The following is a 16,958-nucleotide window of genomic DNA, read 5'->3' as shown; positions in this document are numbered from 1 at the left end:
CCTCTGTTGGCCTGACGCCTCTGCCTCCAAGTGTTACTGTACTGTGTGTGTGTTACAGTGTGTGTGTGTGTGTGTGTTACAGTATGTGTGTGTGTGTGTTACAGTGTGTGTGTGTGTGTGTGTTACAGTATGGCTGTGTGTGTGTTACTGTACTGTGTGTGTTACTGTACTGTGTGTGTTACAGTGTGTGTGTGTGTGTGTTACTGTACTGTGTGTGTGTGTGTGTGTGTGTGTTACAGTATGACAGTGTTGTGTGTGTGTGTGTGTGTGTGTTACAGTGTGTGTGTGTGTGTGTGTGTGTTACTGTACTGTGTGTGTGTGTGTGTGTGTGTGTTACAGTGTGTGTGTGTGTGTGTGTGTTACTGTACTGTGTGTGTGTGTGTGTGTTACAGTATGACAGTGTTGTGTGTGTGTGTGTGTTACAGTGTGACAGTGTTGTGTGTGTGTGTGTTACAGTGTGACAGTGTTGTGTGTGTGTGTGTTACAGTGTGACAGTGTTGTGTGTGTGTGTGTTACAGTGTGACAGTGTTGTGTGTGTGTGTTACAGTGTGACAGTGTTGTGTGTGTGTGTGTTACAGTGTGACAGTGTTGTGTGTGTGTGTGTTACAGTGTGACAGTGTTGTGTGTGTGTGTGTTACAGTATGGCTGTGTTGTGTGTGTGTGTTACAGTGTGACAGTGTTGTGTGTGTGTGTGTGTGTTACAGTGTGACAGTGTTGTGTGTGTGTGTGTTACAGTGTGACAGTGTGTGTGTGTGTGTGTGTGTTACAGTGTGACAGTGTTGTGTGTGTGTGTTACAGTGTGACAGTGTTGTGTGTGTGTGTGTGTTACAGTGTGACAGTGTTGTGTATGTGTGTGTTACAGTGTGACAGTGTTGTGTGTGTGTGTGTGTTACAGTGTGACAGTGTTGTGTGTGTGTGTTACAGTGTGACAGTGTTGTGTGTGTGTGTGTGTGTGTGTTACAGTGTGACAGTGTTGTGTGTGTGTGTTACAGTGTGACAGTGTTGTGTGTGTGTGTTACAGTGTGACAGTGTTGTGTGTGTGTGTTACAGTGTGACAGTGTTGTGTGTGTGTGTGTTACAGTGTGACAGTGTTGTGTGTGTGTGTTACAGTGTGACAGTGTGTGTGTGTGTGTGTGTGTTACAGTGTGACAGTGTTGTGTGTGTGTGTGTTACAGTGTGACAGTGTGTGTGTGTGTGTGTTACAGTGTGACAGTGTTGTGTGTGTGTGTTACAGTATGGCAGTGTTGTGTGTGTGTGTTACAGTGTGACAGTGTTGTGTGTGTGTGTGTTACAGTGTGACAGTGTTGTGTGTGTGTGTGTGTTACAGTGTGACAGTGTTGTGTGTGTGTGTGTGTTACAGTGTGACAGTGTTGTGTGTGTGTGTGTGTTACAGTGTGACAGTGTTGTGTGTGTGTGTGTGTTACAGTGTGACAGTGTTGTGTGTGTGTGTTACAGTGTGACAGTGTTGTGTGTGTGTGTTACAGTGTGACAGTGTTGTGTGTGTGTGTGTGACAGTATGACAGTGTTGTGTGTGTGTGTGTTACAGTGTGACAGTGTTGTGTGTGTGTGTGTGTGACAGTATGACAGTGTTGTGTGTGTGTGTGTTACAGTGTGACAGTGTTGTGTGTGTGTGTGTGTTACAGTGTGACAGTGTTGTGTGTGTGTGTTACAGTGTGACAGTGTTGTGTGTGTGTGTGTTACAGTGTGACAGTGTTGTGTGTGTGTGTGTTACAGTGTGACAGTGTTGTGTGTGTGTGTGTGTTACAGTGTGACAGTGTTGTGTGTGTGTGTGTTACAGTATGGCTGTGTGTGTGTGTGTGTGTGTTACAGTGTGACAGTGTTGTGTGTGTGTGTGTTACAGTGTGACAGTGTTGTGTGTGTGTGTGTGTTACAGTGTGACAGTGTTGTATGTGTTGTGTGTGTTACAGTGTGACAGTGTTGTGTGTGTGTGTTACAGTGTGACAGTGTGTGTGTGTGTGTGTTACAGTGTGACAGTGTTGTGTGTGTGTGTGTGTTACAGTGTGACAGTGTTGTGTGTGTGTGTGTTACAGTGTGACAGTGTTGTGTGTGTGTGTGTTACAGTGTGACAGTGTTGTGTGTGTGTGTGTTACAGTATGGCAGTGTTGTGTTGTGTGTGTGTGTTACAGTGTGACAGTGTTGTGTGTGTGTGTGTTACAGTGTGACAGTGTTGTGTGTGTGTGTTTTACAGTATGACAGTGTTGTGTGTGTGTGTGTTTTACAGTATGACAGTGTTGTGTGTGTGTGTGTTACAGTGTGACAGTGTTGTGTGTGTGTGTGTTACAGTGTGACAGTGTTGTGTGTGTGTGTGTTACAGTGTGACAGTGTTGTGTGTGTGTGTGTTACAGTGTGACAGTGTTGTGTGTGTGTGTGTGTGTTACAGTGTGACAGTGTTGTGTGTGTGTGTTACAGTGTGACAGTGTTGTGTGTGTGTGTGTTACAGTGTGGCTGTGTTGTGTGTGTGTGTGTGTTACAGTGTGACAGTGTTGTGTGTGTGTGTTACAGTGTGACAGTGTTGTGTGTGTGTGTTACAGTGTGACAGTGTTGTGTGTGTGTGTGTTACAGTGTGACAGTGTTGTGTGTGTGTGTGTTACAGTGTGACAGTGTTGTGTGTGTGTGTCACAGGAGGCTACTTAAAGAAGTCAAAGTTGAAGTTCTTTATTTATTTAGAAGATTATTTATCCCCCAAGATTTAAAAGAGTATGGGGGGGGGGGGCGGGGTAAAAAGACACATAATAGCTAGATAATTAATAAAAATAGGGAATAAATGGAATAAAAAATAGTGGATAAATAGAGTGGACACAACAGTACGGTACAGACTAAAAGAGAAATACGGCTACGCATGTTAACAACCTTGTTAAAGATGTTACAGTCAGGGCCGGTCCTAGGCATAGGACAAATGCCTGGGGGGCGCCAAATGCCCCCCAAAAAAACCATACATTGAAATAATTTTGTCTCTATGAATTTCATGTCTCTATGAAAATATGTCTCGGCCTACTGTCTATTTTTGTCTTGAAACCATTGTTGTCCATATTTTTACTGTTGAATGTGTGGGTGCTGATGAAGCAGTAGGCTACTGGTGGCTTAATGTGGTGGTGGTGGTGGCGCGGCATCAAATCACACTCTCGCCTAGGGCACCTAAATGCCCAGGGCCGGCCCTGGTTCCAGTCAATGTGAGGTCAGAGTAAGTGCTCTAGTCCATGAACACAGGGCTCTTCAGTCCATTAGAGGGTTAACCCTAACCACAGCTGGCAGCGTCATGTAGCCTGGTGGCTGATGGGAAAAGGAGCGTCTGAATAATAATAATCATAATAATAATAATAATAATCATAATAATAATAGTTCATTGTATTTATATAGCGCTTTTCCGAGGCTCAAAGACGCTGACAATATGGGGAAAAACAGAAGACACAGAAACAACAAGCAACAGATAACATGAGCACATAGAACACAGAGGTAACAACAGATAACATGAGCACATAGAACACAGAGTTAACAACAGATAACATCAGCACATAGAACACAGAGTTAACAACAGATAACATGAGCACATAGGGCACAGAGTTAACAACAGATAACATGAGCACATAGAACACAGAGTTAACAACAGATAACATGACACATAGAACACAGAGTTAACAACAGATAACATGAGCACATAGAACACAGAGTTAACAACAGATAACATGACACATAGAACACAGAGTTAACAACAGATAACATGAGCACATAGAACACAGAGTTAACAAACAGGCACAGGGAACAATTAACACAGCAATGTCCAGGGGGGGAGGGGGTGGCAGGGTTAGGGGAGATGGTTAGGGGTAGGGGAGGTTGTATGCATGTCCAGGGGGGGAGGGGGGTGGCAGGGTTAGGGGAGATGGTTAGGGGTAGGGGAGGTTGTATGCATGTCCAGGGGGGGAGGGGGGTGGCAGGGTTAGGGGAGATGGTTAGGGGTAGGGGAGGTTGTATGCATGTCCAGGGGGGGTGGCAGGGTTAGGGGAGATGGTTAGGGGTAGGGGAGGTTGTATGCATGTCCAGGGGGGGAGGGGGGGTGGCAGGGTTAGGGGCGATGGTTAGGGGTAGGGGAGGTTGTATGCGTGGGAGAACAGGTAGGTTTTGAGGTGGGATTTAAAAGTGAAGCGTTATGTAGCCTGGTGGCTGATGGGTAGAAGGAGGTCTGACGCGCTCCTTCGGGCACCTTGGCAGGATGAGGCGGCCACTGAAGGTGCTTTTAAGGTTGACCACCTCCTCATGCAGATCGGCGGTTCGAGCCCCGGCTGGCCACATGTCGAAGTGTCCTTGGGCAAGACACTTAACCCCAAATTGCTCCCAGTGAGCGGGCCGGCCGGCGCCTTGCATGGTAGCTTGGCCGCCATTGGTGTGTGAATATGTGTGTTAATGTTAATTTTGTTAATGTTAATTTTATTTATAATGCGCCCCCCATCCAACTTTTACATCGGCCCGGGGCGCAGCCCGGGTAAAGGAACAGATAAAGACAAAGACAAGGAACACAGAAAGCAATCAGACACAGACGACTTAAACGTAAATCTCAGGCATACAATTCACAACAAATAGGGAGTAGATTTAGGGAATATCATTTAGGAAGTGGTGGGTTTTTAACTTGGCTCTAAAGGAGTCCAGAGTGGGGGCAAACTTGATGGCAGAAGGGAGCGCGTTCCACAGGGTCGGTGCTATCACCGCAAAGGCACGGTCACCCATCCTCTTGAGGGTTAGGGTTGGGTGGGACCCTCAGGCTGAGTTGGGCGTCGGACCTGAGCCTGGGTCTGGGCCTTGAGGAGGTAGACTGGTCCAGGAGGTCCTTGATGTAGGGTGGGGCGAGACTGTTGAGAGCTTTAAAAACAAAGGTGCAGATTTTGAACTTCACTCTCTTCTTCACTGGGAGCCAGTGAAGGGAGATGAGGACAGGGGAGATGTGGTCCCTCATTTTGGTGCCTGACACCAGCCTGGCAGTGGCATTTTGGACTAGCTGCAGGCGGTAGATGCTCTTATCAGGAAGTCCAGTATAGAGTGAGTTGCAGTAGTCGAGCCTAGATGAGATTAGCATGAGGACGACCCTCCTCAGGTCGCTGGGGGTGAGGAAGGACTTGATCTTGGCTATGATGCGTAGTTGGTAGAAACATGCCTTCATGTGTGAATTGGGTGAATGAGAGGCCGTTGTAAAGCGCTTTGGAATAAGGTCCAAACGGCAGTCCATTTACCATTTTACCATTTACCATTCATGCAGGGTGTGGGATGGGTTCCCCAGGATGTTACAGATTTACATTTTACATGTTTGGCATTTAGCAGACGCTAATGCGCATGTCCTAAGGAACAGTGGTGGCCACCAGTGCAACATTCTTTGCTGCTGCGTGCTGGGGGCATGCAGAGGCATGGCTGCAGCAGGGGATGCCAACTAACTAAACCAGTTGATCAGGAAGGCCGAGGCCTCTGTTCTCCGCTATCTGGAAGAGAGGAGGAAGAGGTCCAGGATCTGGTACGTGTCTTCACTACCCCGGCTCCCCGCTGGTGGAACGAGCTTCCCACGGCTGTCAGAACTGCAGAGTCACTACCCATCTTCCGTCGGAGACTGAAGACCTCCATGTCTTCAGGTTACACCTTAACTGCTCCTCCTGAGACATCTACTGCCCCCCAGCACTGCTCCTCCTGAGACATCTACTACCCCCCAGCACTGCGTCTCCTGAAGACACCCGCTTTTCCCCTTTACTGTGTCCCCTAAAACTTCTATTGCCCCCCTTGTACTGTTTCTCTGTTTCTCCAGTGTTTACATATAAAAAAATAAAAATAAAGTCTAGGTTTAGAAGATGGTGATAGAAGAAGGTTTTTCCTTCTATCACGGAGATTGCCAATGGCCCCAGGCCTGAGCTGGATTACTCTTCCTGCTACGACTGGTGGATTGACGATTCACTTGCTTTAGTCAAAATATTGATTGTAAGTCGCTTTGGAATAAGGCGTCTGCTAAATGCCAAACATGTAAAAATGTAAATGCTATGTAATCTACTATGTAGGCTACTGTAGGACTCATTGAATGAATCTAAACGCTCTGTTTACGGACCTGCATGTCATCCCTTCTCTCTCTCTCTCTCATCCGTCCTTCCTGTCAACATCTCTACTGTCCCTGTCAATAAAAAGAAAAATATGAGTGGGACTGCCCCACTTAGAAAAAATAACTTTAAAAAAGTAAGAAAGACAAGAAGATAACACTAAAGAAAAATGGGAAAACGAATTAGCAATAACAATTACGGATGACGATTGGAAAGAAGCATGCAAAAGAATATTTAAGACAACACAATCAAAATTCTGGAAAGAATTTGCTTGGAAAATAAATATGAAGATCTTCCTAACACCGAAAATGTTGTCAAAATATAGGCCAACAGGCAATGCAGAATGCTGGAGGAAATGTACGGAACGAGAAGCCAATCACACACACATTTTCTATACATGCCCTAAATTGAAAAGGTTTTGGGAGGCAGTTCAAGTAAAAATAAAAAATACATTTACCTTACAAAATCCTATACATCCAGTCAATATTATACTCGGTCTTATTCCATTAGATATATACAGAGAGGGAGATAAATATTTGTACACCATATTACGTATCGCGGCTTTAAAGCAAATCACACGTAAATGGTTGGACTTAAACCCACCATCTGTTAATAATTGGAAAAAAACTGTTGAAGAGATAAAAGAAATGGAAAGAATTACTTGCAAAGTGGGAGGCCGTGAAGAGCAATTCACTATGAACTGGAGTAAATGGACCGAATGAATGAGTAGGAAGAACCCCCCCCCCCTCCCCGATCCCACCCCTCCCACCCCCCTCCCTTTGTCTCTTACTTTTCTATCTCTATCCCTATAATTTCTCTCTTCTTTTTCTATATTTTCTCTCTAGTTTCTATTCTTTATTTTTTATTTCTTGTTCTCTTTATAAAAAATAAAAAAAACAAACAAAAATGATGCAGGATGAACTTAAACAAGTGAAGAAAACTTGTAAAGCGTGTGAAATGAACTTGTGAAATGTAATGTAAAGTCCTGCAATAAAGTATATATAAAAAAAAAAAAAAAAAAAGTAAGAAAGAAATAACACAGTACAGACAGAGGAGGTGCATTTGCCAGCAACTGCTCTGAATCCTTCTGGCTTGCCTTTGAGGCTAAGGGGGGTGGGGTCTGGTTAGTACCTGAATCCTTCTGATTTTCCTCTGAGGCTATGGGGGGGGGGGTGGTTAATCCCTGGATAGAAGTACCCCTGGGCAGAGTATAACAATAGGAGAGATTGAGCGACCAGAAATGGAATGCTAAATATTTAACGCGTCTACAAAACGTGTGGTATTAAGACATAATAAAAAGACATAGGTCAGTGTCACAGAGCAGAAGGCTGCCTGCAGAGATCACACACCGCGCTTCCCACAGCCCAGCCCCTAACCCTAACTCTGACCCTAACCCCAACCCTAAACCTAAACTCTAACCCTGACCCTAACCCTGACCCTAACCCTAAACTCTAACCCTGACCCTAACCCTGACCCTAACCCTAAACTCTAACCCTGACCCTAACCCTAAACTCTAACCCTGACCCTAACCCTGACCCTAACCCTGACCCTATGAAATATTAAAAATGTGGGAACATAGGGATGACCCCCTTCACATACCTATATAGAAATATGTACAGTATACAGTAAGAGAGCTGTTACTGTCTAGTATTGGTTCTATGCTTTGTGTTTGCCTTTGGAGTCTGCTACTGCTGTCTGACAACATGAGGACCAAAGAGACAGTCAAAGTCATGGAAGCCATTATGAGACAGTTTAGAACATTATTTAAAAATATGGTTCTCCAGCTGCACTACCGCGGAGAGAAATGCGCTACAGAGAGTCGTGAGAACAGCACAGAAGATCACCGGCGCCCCCCTCCCCTCTCTGGAAGAGCTGTACAACACACGCTGTCTCAGGAAGGCCTCCAAGATCTCCAGGGACCCGACCCACCCTGGGTACGAACACTTTACCCGGCTGCCCTCGAAAAGGCGGTTCAGGACCTTGGCCGCAAGGACAAACAGACTGAAGAACAGCTTCTACCACAGGGCCGTCCAGGCCCTGAACACAGCAAAGACCTAGGTTCTGGGCCCTGGACAGTCTGGACGGATTGATGGCAGCTGCTGGACTGAAAAAATCAGGTGTAGTGCTGAGGCACAAATATGTACATTTCAAGCCTGCAAACTGCGACACTTTAAATAAATGTGCAATAACACTATTGTGCAATATGACAACCCTAGTCGTCTATCTGTACAGTATAGTACAGTGGATTGTGTACATAGCCTTTATTTATGTAAACCAGCTCCTTCCCTTCTTGTGATTTTTTAAAAAGTGTTTTTTTCTTTTCTTTCCTAACACCAGGGGAGCCACCCCTCCTAAATTTCGTTGTATGGTACCTGTACTGTAGCAATGACAATAAAGACCATTCATTCATTCATTCATTCATTCAAAAAGCTAATTAAGAAGAAAGGTAGTTCTGGTGAGCTCAGTGATTGCGAACAGCCTGGTAGGCCAAGGAAGACTTCTACAGTGGATGGCCGAAGAGTGCTCAACGTGATTGAGAAACAACTCAAAACAACTCAGAACAACTGTTCCACAGACCAGGAACTCTCCCCAAGAGGTAGGCCTGAACGTGAGCCCACCACCACAAGACATCGCCAGCGGCAGAGGCTTCAAAAAGCAAAGTTGGCTAAAACATGTAAATACCATAAAAGCCTGCACAATGTCTGGAAAAGGGTATTTTGGACAGACACGATGAATATGATCATGTGAGAGAGATTGCGAGAGGAATGTTTGGAGAACAAAAAGATTTACATCGCCCAAGGTTTTACATCTGGGAGTTTTTCAGGGCTAAAAAGTGGAATGTTCTCGACTGGTCGAGTCAATCTTCATATGTAAATCCAATTGAACATCGTTTTTATTTCTTAAAAATTAAAAAAAGGCAAAAATACCTCAAAACAAACAACAACAACAACAACAACTGAAGATGGTTACAGTACAGGCCTTGCAAGGCATCACCATGGTTACAGTACAGGCCTGGCAGAGCATCTGATTGTGGCTGACCCCTCACATCCAGCTCACAGCCAATACATGTGAGCTGTGTACAGAAATGTGTTGACAGCTGAGCGGATCATCGGCTGCCCCCTGCCTCCCATCACAGACCTCCATAGCTCCATATCGTTGAGGAGAGCACGCAAGATTGTAGCTGACCCCTCACATCACATCCAGCTCACAGCTTGTTTGAGTGACTCCCTTCTGGACAGCGGTACAGGGCCACCAGGTCAAAAACATCACAACACTTGAACAGTTTCTCCCCCAGAGCCACAGCCCTCCTCAATAACTCTGATCCTCGCACCTTGACCTTTACATGTTCTTGAAGTTGTACAGTATATGTATTCACTGGTATTGGTGCTGTAGATACTGTGTGTGTTGAGTATTGTTGTGTTGTGGTCTTGTTGTTGTGTGTACTGTAGCTTGTTCAGCATGGAGAATACCAAGTCATGTTCCTAGTGCACTGCACATGGCAAAGGATTGTTGACCAAACATGAGTACTTTATTTGGACATTATATGATTTTTCTGATACTTTTGGAGCCATGAAGTAGGGGGGGGGGTAACTTTTTTTAAATGTTGTACTTTAATAAATGTACAACAATACCTTTAAATAAAAGTTGACAGTCTTTACTTTAACCTCATAGTGATGTCAGATCCTAATCGTAATCTTAATCCTGACCTGATTTTGGTCCAATGTGAGAACAGGTAAAACACAGAGAGTTACCCTCAGGGATGATGTTGAAACCATTTTCCAAAACTGGATTAACATCAATTGCAGCACTTAAAATGCTAATTTACACTCTACAACATTATCATAATTGTCATCAGGAGAGTCTCCTTAGGAGAGAGATTAACTGCATTGAAAACCAGTTTAAGGAGTGCCAAAGATGTGTGAAATGTGGGTTGTAATTGTAAGTCTCAGCCTACAGGGTGACATTTTAAATGCAGATTTTACACAACATGATTTTAAGGTCTCAGTGCAGTGATGCAGTGATGTCAGATATTCACAAATCATTAACGAGATTAAGGAAATCCGTAATAAGTTTCTGGCGCTCAAATAGGATAATTACCTAGCAATATCCACACATTAGTTGTGAAATAATGTGCACTAATTCTAGACTATAGACTATCACATTCCATTGCAAAACTTCTGAACTATTGAAATCCACTCCACCAGGTGGAGGAGATTGAGTACTGCAGACAGATTATATTATCAATTATACAGTATATAATGTTACGGTACATGTGGGAATATGGTACATGTGGGGAAACTAGGGTTAGGGTTAGGTGCTAGGGTGCTTAGGGGTCGACTTGGTACATGCCAGCATGATGATATATCCTGCCCCAGAAATGCTGACATAAACCGTTTTCCCACATGTACCATAACATATATATATATATATATATATATATATAATACAGTGTGTATATATATATATATATATATATATTATACAGTATAGGGGACAAATAATTTGATACACCCTGCTGCTACACTTCTCAAAAAACAAACCGGAGCTGGCTTTTATAAGCCAGCCAAGTAGGGATTTGTTTACTGAGTTGCCATGCCAATCATATTAAACCATGTGTTACATACAACCCGATGTAATGGGTGACGAAAGTTAGGTACTTTGAGCTGCATTTCTTGTATGAAAGGTGCTGTATAAATAAAGCTGTACTTACTTACCAAACTTACCTAAACAACAAGAGGCATAATCAACTATAAAGTAAATAGTAAACATAACAAAACAGCTCCTATAAGAATGAGCTCATACTCTAGGGATGGGAATCGAGAACCGGTTCCAGTTGAGAATCGTCATCGTAATCGTATAAGAATCGTAATCGTATAAGAATCGTAATCGTATAAGAATCGTAATCGTTTAAGAATCGTAATCGTTTAAGAATCGTAATCGTTTAAGAATCGTAATCTATAAGAATCGTAATCGTAATCTTATAAGAATTGTAATCTTATAAGAATCGTAATCTTATAAGAATCGTAATTGTTTAAGAATCGTAATCTATAAGAATCGTATTCGTATGCCTCCGAGGTTATCGATTCCTCTCATCGATGCCGGCGTGTTTGTCTTCAGAAAGTGAAATTCATGCTCGAGCAAATATAAATACATGCCTTCTTCTGGGCTGCTTTCGCAGTATGTTTTGGGTCATTGTCCATCTGCACTGTGAAACGTCGTCCAATCAACTTTGCTGAATTTGGCTGAATCTGAGTTTGATTGATTGATTGAAAACTTTATTAGAAGATTTGCAGAAGTAGGTACATGAAAGTACATATTACATACAAGGTCAACTAACAGGATAAAAACCCAAGAAAGCCACTGGCTTATTTCAATTGGGGTCCTTGATTCTCAAGGAATGAGCAGACAGTATATCCCTAAACACTAAAGAATTCATCCGGCATTCATTATCAAGTTGGAGGTACTTCCTCCCAACCCAAGGAGTGTGGGGTCCCCCAGGGAAGGGGGGGGGGGGGACCCCACACCCAGGGAAGGCGGGGGGGGGGGGGGGGGGACCCCCACACTCCTTGGGTTGGGAGGAAGTACCTCCTTGGGTTGGGAGGAAGTACCTTTCCCCCCAGTGGCCCACTCTTCTTCTCAATACAGTAAATCACATGAAGTCAGCCTGTTCCTGCACTTTGTTTTCATATGCGGATGACTCTTCTGCATTATTAGTATCTTATAAAAACAAAGACGAGGTAGGTCCTAAATGTTAGCAGATGGCTTTCCAATAATAAATTATCATTTATTAGCATTTAGGGAAAACGAACGCTATGCTGTTCGGCTCACAGAACAGACTAAGAAGCCAGTCTTCAAGGTGAAGCCAAGCGATGCAGCAATTACAGCTAAACACATCAGTTACTTAGTATCAGTGGCGGCTGATACAGGCCAAAAGTTTGGACACACCTACTCATTCAATGTGTTTCCTTTATTTTCATGACTATTTACATTGTAGATTCTCACTGAAGGCATCAACACTATGAATGAACACATGTGAAATGATGTACTTAACAAAAAAGTGTGAAATAACTCTAAATATGTCTTAGATTTTAGATTCCTCAAAGTAGCCACCCTTTGCTTTTTTGTTGTTAATAAAATAATTTGTTGTTGTTGTTAATAAAATATATAATAATAATATTAAATATATATATAATAACATATTATTATTAACACATATTATATTTAATATGATTATTATATATTTTATTAACAACAAAAAAGCAAAGGGTGGCTACTTTGAGGAATCTAAAATATAAGACATATTTAGAGTTATTTCACACTTTATTGTTAAATACATAAGTCCTATGTGTTCATTCATAGTTTTGATGCCTTCAGTGAGAATCTACAATGTACCAAATAGACATGAAAATAAAGGAAACGCATTGAATGAGAAGGTGTGTCCAAACGTTTGGCCTGTACTGTAAATATAATTAATTATTATTATTATTGCGGCATTTCGAAGACAGCGCCTCAGCCAACTTTGGACCCGGAAACACGTCGCGACTTAACAACCGATATTCGGACAGACAACAGGAGAGGAGAGCAACAGACAGACAACAGGAGAGGAGAGCAACAGAGAGACAGAACTGAGGTGAGGTGAGCAACAGAGATAGTTCAGGATGATAACAAACAGTTCAGTATGACAGAGACAACTAATAGAAAGACAACTGTATGATTATAGAGTTGACATGTTCAAGGAAATATTGTATGATAATATAAAGGTACACTTTCATTTAATTAAAGAAGTAACAAAGAACACATTTATTATCACAATTGCATTGTGTTCCATGTCTTTCTCCATTTGAATAAATAATGCCTAGTTGAATGGCTAAACAAGACAACTGTCTGGACAGTACTACAGTATATATATTCTCATGCTAAAATCGACTGTAAATCCAGATTTTAAAGTTGATATTCTTCCCCGTGGAGCATGCCCCCATAACCTGTGCCCCACCCAAAATGTTTAGCACCAGCCGCCACTGCTTAGTATGTATTGTAGATATAGCCATCTCTCAGGGGTAAACATGGCCTAATAGGTGCTCACTGAGGTCAACCAGAGGATTAGATGTTTGAGCAGAATATCTAGATTCCTGGATAAGAAGGCTTTACAGAGCCTAGCAGGGGCTCTAGTAACAGTCATTTCGACTATGCGTACACTTCATGGTGTAGGATGCCCATGCCATCACACTGCCTCAGTGACTGCCTGTTTCAGTCACGGCTGTTTCTGCGTGTTCAGCTTTAAATGCAAACACGCCCCACTGTAGACAGACATAGTTTTGCATGTGGGAGGATTGATTGATTGATTGACTGATTAATTGATTGATTGATATGTTTATTGCAAATATGTGCAAAACAAGATAAAACAACAATAAGTAATATAACGGAAAACAAAAAACAAAAACAAAACAAAAAATAAAACAGACTTTTTTTTTTTACTTAGCTTAACTTAGTTTCATTTTTATTTATTTATTCCAAAAAGAAAATAATCCCGATCCCAAAACATTCCCTAAAACCTCCCATCCCAAATCGCACCATCATCACTTCCCAACCACTAAGTGCTTAATACTCTAACTCTCCCATACTGTATATACAGTAACTGTGTTTCTATAGTGTATATACAGTAACTGTGTTTCTATAGTGTATATACAGTAACTGTGTTTCTATAGTGTATATACAGTAACTGTGTTTCTATAGTGTATATACAGTAACTGTGTTTCTATAGTGTATATACAGTAACTGTGTTTCCCCCAATGCATCCAGTCCCAACCGGAAAGCCTGAGGCTGGGTCATGGGAGGCACATCTTCTTCTCAAACGTTTGTTTTTATGTAAACCTTGGCTTTGCATTTCAATAGGAATGAATTACACACTCAGTTTCAGTCTAAAAGGCTCAGGAATGCTACCCTGAGGCATGGGGGACACAGAGAAAGAAGTTAAAAGCCTGAGTGTGGAAAGCACAGTCGACAATATCAGCCCAGTCACGCTAGGAACGTGACATGATCTACATTTACATTTACATGTTTGGCATTTAGCAGACGCCTTATTCCAAAGCGACTTACAATCGATACATTTGACTGAGCAAGTGATTCATAAATTCACCAGTCGTAGCAGGAAGAGTAATCTAGCTCAGGCCAGGGGACATTGGCAGTCTCCGTGATGGAAGGATTTTTTTATTTTATATATAGACACTGGAGAAACAGAGAAACAGTACAAGGGGGCAGTAGAAGTCTTAGGAGACACAGTAGAGGGGAAAAGCGGGTGTCTCAGGAGACGCGGTGCTGGGGGCTAGTAGATCTGGTGAAAAGGTCCGCTTGTCAACTCAAATTGCAAATGAGAAAAAAGGCTTCTTTAAAAATAAAAATAAAAGCTTTTCCGTTCAGCATATTACAGAAGTGTTGAAGAGCCCACTCCATATAACAAACAACAGTTTTAAGATCTCTAAATACTTAGCATTTGTGAACTGGATTCTTCTGGATGTTCTGGGTTATTGTACAATGATTTTGGACGCATTTGCTTCTATTTGACAAGATGCCGTACAGGCCAAGCCATAATGGACTGACTTATATCGCTGCTAGTGAAGTTTTCTACAGATGTTAGTCTGACCTCCCTCCTGGAGTGTGTTCCAGGACTGTGGATGATAGCCTCTGACACATTTGGCTCCCCACTGGTGGAATGAGCTTCTCACGGCTGTCAGAACTGCAGAATCTCTACCCATCTTCTGTCGGATACTGAAGACCTCCATCTCTTCAGGTTACACCTTAACTGCTCCTCCTGAGACATCTACTACCCCCCAGCACTGCAGCACCGCAAATTTCGTAAGCTATTCCAGTAATGGAGCAGCTGGTTAGTAAGAGAACGCGTGTAGAAAGTGTCTTGTGTTTAGTTTCATAGAAAATTGTGTTTATTTCAGATACTGTAGTAGTGGAAGATATTATCCTCATTTCCAGTGAAGTAGCTGCCATCTAGTTGTGACAATTTTGTTTATCCCGCCCCTTCATCACCCATCGTTGATGATCCGGATGGTTCTGGTTACACTGGTATGAACGCGGGCTCGTTCGCCAGACAGCACCAACGTTCGGAGGTTCCCGAACGCGAACCGGCACGGTTCTTTGCCGGTGTGAAAGCCCTAACTGTGTAACCATGGTGGAGTGTTGCACAAACTGGCCTGCTTTAAGCCTTGTCCCTGAACCTGTGATGGGTGTTTTTGCATATGTGTGAATCTGCCACAAGTTTCAACTTAAAGTGCTCGGCTTGAACTAACAAGCACACTTCATTTGTCACTGGTTTATAATAGGTGTGGTGTGTGAACTTGACAGGATTAAGCACAAAAAAAAAGTGACAGAAAGACAGACTGGCAACCGAGTTTAGGTGTTGTGTGTACAGGGCCTTAGACAACAAGTTAATAGGAAAAGCGTATTTATTGTGAGAAGCGTTAGGCCTTTCAGTCTTGCAGTAACAGCCCCCTCATCAGGGGACCCCCGCCAGGTGAAAACAGAACCGTCACAGAGAAGTGGTGCTTTAGCTAAGCCACGCCCCGAAATAGAAATTGTCAAAATCATATCACAGCAAAAGTCACGACAGGCAGAAAACTCGGACAAACAACTCGCTAATATCTGATGGTGAAAAGCTTCTAGACGAAATATTCTTGTCATGTTTAAAGAAACATGTCTATTACCTGCTGTGGTAAATCAGAAATCAGAAAGTTGCCAACTCCCGCCATCGTAAGTCATTGAATGTCATTCAGTCACGGTCAGTGAAGCGTTGTTTGTTTGTCCGAGTTTTCAAAGGGGGCGTGGCTTAGCGATAGGTCCATTGAGAACTTGGACCTTCCTCTTGAATACGTGTACATGTACCACCACCGCCAGGGTGGCGGTGGCGCAGGAGGTAGAGCCGGCGTCTAATGATGGCAAGGTCAGCAGATCGGCGGTTTGAACCGAGGTGTCCTTGGGCAAGACACTGAACCCCAAATTGCTCCCCAAATGAGCGGGCTGGCGCCTTGCATGGTAGTTTGCCGCCATTAGTGTGAGGATGTGTGAACGAGAGGCCGTTGTAAAGTTAGATTTTTTAATTTATTTATTAGAAAGTTAAAAAGAGACACAAACATCAAATCACAGTGTGACTCAATAACTAACGAGGATAAAACACAGAGAAGTCAGAGACTTGTTTCCCCTGTGGTCCTCCTCCACGTGACAGACCTGACAGACTACGCATCGACATACAGCGGCAACAATCAAAACAACAACGGAACACACTATGAAGTGAAGTTAGGAAGTGCTTTGCAATAAGGCGATATATAAGTCAGTCCCATTGAACCAAAGTCTACGTACCTCCACAACAGACTTCATAACAGGAACCCCACAGGAGCCCCGAGGGCGCCTGAGCGCTGAGAGTAAACACACGCTCCTCAGGAAGACGGACGAGGAAGTGTTTGTGTTCCTCATCACAGGGAGCTCTCAGTTCACCCACATAAACCTCCCCCCCCCCCCCATGCCCCCCCATGTCATCCCAATGACCCGTAGAAGAACAGGGCTCCCACGGGTCCTTGAAATCCTTGGAAGTTTGTGAATTTGAAGAAAAGAAAATCAAGGCCTTAAACGTTTTTGAAAATAGACATGGGTCATTGAAAGTGCTTGAATTCCCCCCCCCCTCTCTCTCTCTCTCTCTCTCTCTCTCTCTCTCTCTCTCTCTCTCTCTCTCTCTCTCTCTCTCTCTCTCTCAAAAAAACTAAACAAATTATATTCTTTCTTTTTTTAACGTAATTATAGTAGATATGTCACATTGCTTAACTTAACACAGTAGCTTAACACATATTTCACAATATATTGTTTTGCTGTGGT

The sequence above is a fragment of the Nansenia antarctica genome, assembly GCF_963989245.1.
Source record: "Nansenia antarctica genome assembly, chromosome: 9".
NCBI lineage: Eukaryota > Metazoa > Chordata > Actinopteri > Argentiniformes > Microstomatidae > Nansenia > Nansenia antarctica.
This window is presented reverse-complemented; position numbering follows the sequence as displayed.